This window comes from Bacillus rossius, chromosome 1 (genome assembly GCF_032445375.1).
Source record: "Bacillus rossius redtenbacheri isolate Brsri chromosome 1, Brsri_v3, whole genome shotgun sequence".
In the NCBI taxonomy this organism is placed as follows: Eukaryota; Metazoa; Arthropoda; class Insecta; order Phasmatodea; family Bacillidae; genus Bacillus; species Bacillus rossius.
This window is the reverse complement of record NC_086330.1, coordinates 332,398,888-332,405,479: the sequence shown is the minus strand read 5'-3', so window position 1 is coordinate 332,405,479 and position 6,592 is coordinate 332,398,888.

The window sequence follows — 6,592 nt, the reverse complement described above, 5'->3', positions numbered from 1 at the left end:
TCACCTTGCAGTGCTGACCGTGACGACACCTCCCCACGTACTCCCTGATGTCCCGGGTCACCCCGGCCAGTGGAATTTGGTGTGCAGTGCATCTGATGTCTGCTCCGCGCCGGGGTGCTCCTCAAGCAGGTGGTCGTGGAAGTACGCGAGTATGGCAGCTCGAGCCCCCTCCGGGGCATAGATTCACCACAACTCCATGTCTGCAGGTACCCTACTCTGCAGGAGGTCCTCCCAGGACCCTTCATCACTCGTACACATTGGTTGGGTCAGGGTGCCGGGGAGACTCATCAGCGAGCTGGTTCGCCTTCCACAGCACATGCTCAACTTGGAAGCCATAGTTCTGGAGGGTCATGGCCCACCTAGTAAATTTTGACTTACACCCCTGCATGGTATTCAGCCATCTGAGGCATTGGTTGTCCATCCTCAGGGTGAACTCCTTGCCTTCGAGGTAGTGCCTGTAGCGGCTACACTACCGCCAAGCATTCCTGCTCGTTTACATCATAATTCCTTGCAGCCGGCCCGAATTTGGAGCTGGCGTACTCCAACACACTCCGCTCCCCATCGGGGCCGACCTGGTATAGCACTGCCCCCATAGCCACCTTGCTGGCATCCATCTGCAGGTACAGGGGCTCCCCTGGTGCTATACATGAGAGGACGTGACTCTCCCGGAACAGGCGCTTGACGGCAGCCAGGGCGCTGTCTGCCTCGGCCGTCCACCTGTACTTCGTCTTGGGAGAGAGTAGGTCTGTGATAGGGCAGTTACCGTCGCGAAGTCCGGGATGAAGGAGCGCAGCCAATTCAAGAGGCCCATGAGGCGCTGCAATTCCTTCCTCGTGCGTGGGGCGGGTTTAGTCTCTATCAGGTCCAAATTCTCTGGCAGCGGCCGGCAGCCCTCCGCATTGACAATATGTCCCAAGTATCGGAGCTCCGCCGCCCCAATGCGGCACTTACGGGGCGCACATGTTAGGCCATGCCTGGCCACCCGCTCGAGGACCATGGCGATGTGTCGCGCGTGGTCCTCCCACGACTTGGACCAGACGATCATGTCGTCCAGGTAGGCCATGACGAATTCGCCCACGAAAAGGTCCAGGACTCGGACCATCATCGTCTGAAACATCGTGGGGGCATCAATCAGCCCGAACGGCATGGCGCAGAACTGGAATCTGCGGCCATCCGGGGTGATCCTCGGGTTTGACTGGGACCTGCCAGTAGCTGCTCTATATGTCCAATTATGTGAAAATGGTGGCATCCCCGAGCCCTCAAGGGCATCTGCAATGTTTATGATGGGTGGGGGTGCAGGGATAGTTACCAAGTTTATGGGCTTAAAGTTCACACAGAAGCAGAGAGAACCGTCTTTCATGGTGGTCATAACCACTGGGCTATTATAGGGGGATTCACTAGGTGCTATCACCCCATCCCTGAGCATCTCCACAATCTGCTCCTGTATGGCTTTCCGCTCGACAGGTACAAAACTATGGGGTTTCACGAAGACGGGTTGATGGGGCCGGGTCGGGATAGAGTGCTCTGCCATAGTCGTCCATCTCAGCATGTCCGTGGCAGCGAAGACTTGGGGATGCTGCGACAGCACGTCCTTGAACAGGGTGACGTACTCAGGGGGCACAAAATTGGCGATATCTTCCAGTCGGTACAGATTGGAGGGAAGGGTGGGAACCACTCGACCCACTCCATATACTGTGCGATGGCCCTGGTGACCCACGTGTAGCCTACCTTGCCGGATGTCGATGGTGGAATCCTGCTGGACCAACCATGGTAGGCCCAGGGTTCTCGTCTGACTAGACTGGTCACGTATGTCGATGATTACCTGGGCGCGCCCAGCGGTGGGCGCGCTGGTCCCCTCGGTGGCCAGTAGGACGGCCCACGTATGGCTCCAGGTCCCCCTCCAGCACCAGATGGGCGGAGATGTAAGAGTGACTCACTGCCGTGTCCACCAGGGCATGTACGGGGTGCCCATTCAGGAGCACTGGGACTCGGAGCAGCATGGCCTCGTCGTCACCCAGCCATCCAAGGCGGGCAGGTGCGCCTCCACTCGTCGCATGGGTTGTTGGGGCGTCGGGCGACTGGGTGGGTCTGGCCGCGCCTGCCAGTTATGTGACGCAGGCGGCCGCCGGCGCTGGCACGCTGCTGATATCCGCTGGCTGGTCGTTCCTATCCGCTATGAGTCTGGATGGAGTTGCTAGTCGGCAACCTTTCCCTCGGTTCACCGGTGGTGGCTGGTGTTGGTCAGTCGGGCAGGTTTATTGGGGACAGTGGCAGGCTAGATCACTGCCCCTACCGGAAGTTTCCCGGCAGACATCCTTCGACCTCCATCTTCCTCCATACCTGCTCCTGTGTCGGACAGTCCGTGTGCCAGTGGTATTGCTCAGAGGGGCAATAGCGACACCGCGGTGGCCTGCTGTCACTCGTGCTTCTGTCCGCACGGCGCTCGTCCCGCCGTGCCGCTTGGTCCGGTATGGCCTCGAGTTGCAGCCTTGAGTGACGTGGGGGAGGCTGAGGCACGTAGGGCCAGGGGCGGATCCAAGGCCGGGTGACCCGGGCAATCGCCCAGGGCCCCGCGCCTAGTGGGGCCCCACGTCTGCCCTCACCATAGCACCTGTCAGTAAGGTGTTCGGAATTAAGTTGTACACCCCTAATGTCTATTAGAACCTCTTTTATATGTATTACCCACAACATACAGGGGACGAGTGTCAGATAATCGGGTTGGCAATATGTGGATCACATTACCTGACACTTGCCAGCCGGCGATGCTAATTAGTGTTTGCTTCAGGTTACAGTTATCACAGATTACGGCGACAACAAGGCTTTGCTCTGAGTGTCGTTTTCCTCTGATATATCTCTGGGGATGGGCGGTGAAAAGTACATACAGTTGTGCTTTTTTTTTGTTTTATGTTTATATTACTGCTGCCAGTTATCAAATAAATTGAAAGTATAGGTCGCTATGTATACGCTAAACTTCCTCTCAACCTTCTCAATTTACGTGACTAGTCAGCGGCTGATAATTAGCCTTCCCTTCCCTTTTACGTGTGAACGTACGCATTACAGACCGATGTTGTTACTGCAGTGTCGCCAGATCAGTGGAAATATTAAGTCATGTTTCGTGCAGTGCACATTTGAATCTCTATTCGTTCGTCCTGTTATTTTGTTGTAACTACTTTCAAATATATTTATTAATAGGGCTAGTTATTTTTAATTAGACAGTTTCATAATCAAAGCTGAAATTTTTATTTGTTAGTTTCAGTCAGATTAATTTACAATGACCTCTCGTGATTGAGACTTTGGTAGGAAATATTATTCTGGCAGTTCCAAAAGGAAAAAAAAAAAATTGAAAAATGCAAAGAACTTGAAAAAAAAATTAAGTGGTTCTTTAACAAAATATTTAAAGACTGATAAAATTACTGGAGATAAGGAACAGTTGTGTGTTCAAGATTCAATACCATTAACAGAAGTTAAAGAAATAAAAATGGTACCCAGTAGCCAAAGTGAATCTCCCCTGAAAAACAATGAAGTGTTGTGTTCCGAGTGTATGTCTGCGTCATCTGAACATCTGTGCGTGCGAGATTCAACGATGGCAGAGGAAGAAGTTACTGTCGCTGCAGAGGTATGACTCAGTAGCCACAGTGATACACCTTTCGGAAGCAACGAGGTGATGTATCCTGAGTCGACGTTATCATCATCTGCACATGTGCCATTAGAGGATAACGATGCGGACTTCGACATCCGTGAGGAAATCGATACCTTACCTACCAATGTAACTGTGAGTGACCCTTTTTTATGGCCTAAACAATTAAGTGCCTTAAAAATATCTAGTATAGTTCAAAACGGCCCCTGTGAGGGTATACAATAAATCTTACCCCAAAAATGAAAGTGGTCGACATTTTACAGACACACATTATATAAAAACACTTATAAATGGTGAAGAGCAAGATAAGCGATGGTTAGTTTATTCCGAGACGAAATATGGTGTTTACTGTTTTGCATGTCGTTTATTCTCTCTTAAGACCTAATCCCAACAGCGCCCTTGGATCTAATGAAGGTATGAGTGACTGAAGCATCTATCCGAGGTGTTCAATTCTCACGAAAAGAGCAAGTGTCACAAAGAATGCATGGTAAAATGGCTTAGTTTAAAAAACGGCCTTTCTTGTGAAAAAAAACTATTGATTCACAAACCCAGGCCCAGATTCGAGCTGTACAACAACGCTGGAGATACATTTTAGAAAGGCTATTAGCCATTGTACAGTTTTTGTCTACTAATAACTTGGCTTTCAAGGGCATGAAGAGAGGTTGTCCAATTCGAATAACAGTGGAAATGTTTTGAATTTGGTCAATTTGATTACACGATTTGACCCAACATTGCGAGAGCACTTGCACCAAACTATAAACAAGACAGTTTCCAGAAACCACTTCCTGAGTAAAACTATTCAGAATGAATTTATCGACATAATGGCCAATCATGTTAGAGATAAAATAATAGATAAAGTATTAAAGAATAAGTATTTTGCAATCATTTTGGACTGCACTCGAGATATAGCTCGGATTGAACAATTGTCAATAATTCTAAGAATAACAAACCAAGACACTGCAGAAATTGAGGAAAATTTTGTAGAATTTGTAGCTGTAGAAAAAAACTACTGGTGAAAAGCTGGCCGATTACATAATAAACAAATTGGAGTAGTTAGGATTGTCCATTGTCAACTGTAGGGTACAAGGCTATGACAATGGTGCTAACATGCATGGTGAAAAGAGCGGTGTACAAAGAAGGCTACTCAACATTAATCCTCTTGCATTCTTTGTACCGTGTGAAAGCCACAGCTGGAACTTAGTATTGGGAGACGCTGCTTCATCTTGTGCTCAAGCGCAGACATTTTTTGGTCTTTTGCAAAGACTGTACGCAGTTTTCTCTTGCTCAAGTGAACAATGGGGTATTCTGAAGTCGTATGTCAACATTTCTCTCAAACCTCTTTCCGAAACCAGACGGGAGTGCCGAATTGAATCTGTAAAAGCTGTGAGGTATCAGCTAAGCAATGTTTGTGATGCTTTGTCAAGTCTTCGTAAGAGTAACACAGACTGTGGTTTAATAAGTGAGTGTCAATCATTAGAAAACGAAATTACTTCATACGAGTTTGTTGCATCTCTTGTGGTGTGGTACGATATTCTTGTCAAAATAAACACCATCAGTAAGGTATGGCAAAACGTAAATGTGCATTTAGGTGTGGCAGATAATCACTTAGAAACATTTGTCAAGTGGTTAGATGAATATCGTCTGAGTGGCTCCAATACGGCATTGGTAACAGCAAGAGAAGTAGCAGAAGAAGTTGGCATCAATAGCGTGTTTAAGAACAGCAGAAGACGGCATAAAAAGAAAATGTTCTTCTATGAAAGAGAAGATAAAACTCCCGAGCTTCCACCTGAAGATAATTTCAAAATAAACTATTTTCTGGTGATAGTAGATGCAATACGAATGAGTTGTCAGGTTTTCACCCAAGATTTGCAGCTTTGAAGACCTATAAAAGCAAGTTTGGCTTTTATGTATCAAATCAAGGGCCTACAGAACATGAGTGATGAAGATCTGACGAATAATTGTCAAGAGCTACGAATTTCATTGAGCGCCGGAGATAAAAGTGATATTGAAGCTGTGGAACTCTAAGAGAAATTAAAAATGTTGGTCCTTGTCTACGATGGAGAACAAGACGATGTATTTTCAGTTCTTAAGTACATTGTACAAATAGCTTGATAGATGTATTACCAAACATTTTTGTAGCATTGAGAATAATAGGTACAATTCCTGTGACAGTAGCATCTGCAAAAAGGAGTTTCTCCAAGTTAAAGCTTATTGAGATTTATATAAGAAACTCAATGACACAAGATCGACTATCATCTTTTGCCCTCCTCTACATAGAAAACTAGTTGGCAAACATTCTAGATTACACTGATCTCATAGAAGACTTCAGCCGGAAAAAATGTCGCAGGGTTACATTTTAACGAAGTGCAGTAAAAGCAAAAAGTCACAAGAGCTTGTATTGTGAGATGAGTTGGTGTGGCAATATTTTGCCTTGAAATGTTGTAGTTGGGTTTTTCCCCTAAAACCATTTATTTTCATAAGTGAGGGAAAAAAATTCACCCATGTGATTTTTGTACCAAATTAATTTTACTACTAATTTACATAATTATAATATAGCCTAAACGGCTATATAAATTAACCCTCATTTACATGTGGCATATATTTGAGTATTTGTACAAAAACAATTCAAATTTATTTTCGTATTATTTTTCTTTTTATAATTTATTTTATGTGAAAAAATATCGTTTTTATGTAATTAAAAAAAAAGAAATGTTATTGATTTTTGTTTTTGCTTTTGATTTTTTATATTTTTTAAGATTTCATTTTTAAAAATATTCACAGCTTTTATAGACTTATAATATGACCAGATTTCACCAGAATTAAATTGTATGCATTAATAAAACTAATCCAATTACAATTTACCACAAAAGAAAATTTCTTTACCATCGTCGAAATTTAGGTTCCATGTAGGCTCAAAAGTTTAATTTTCCGGGAAAGTGACCACAAATCCCCCTT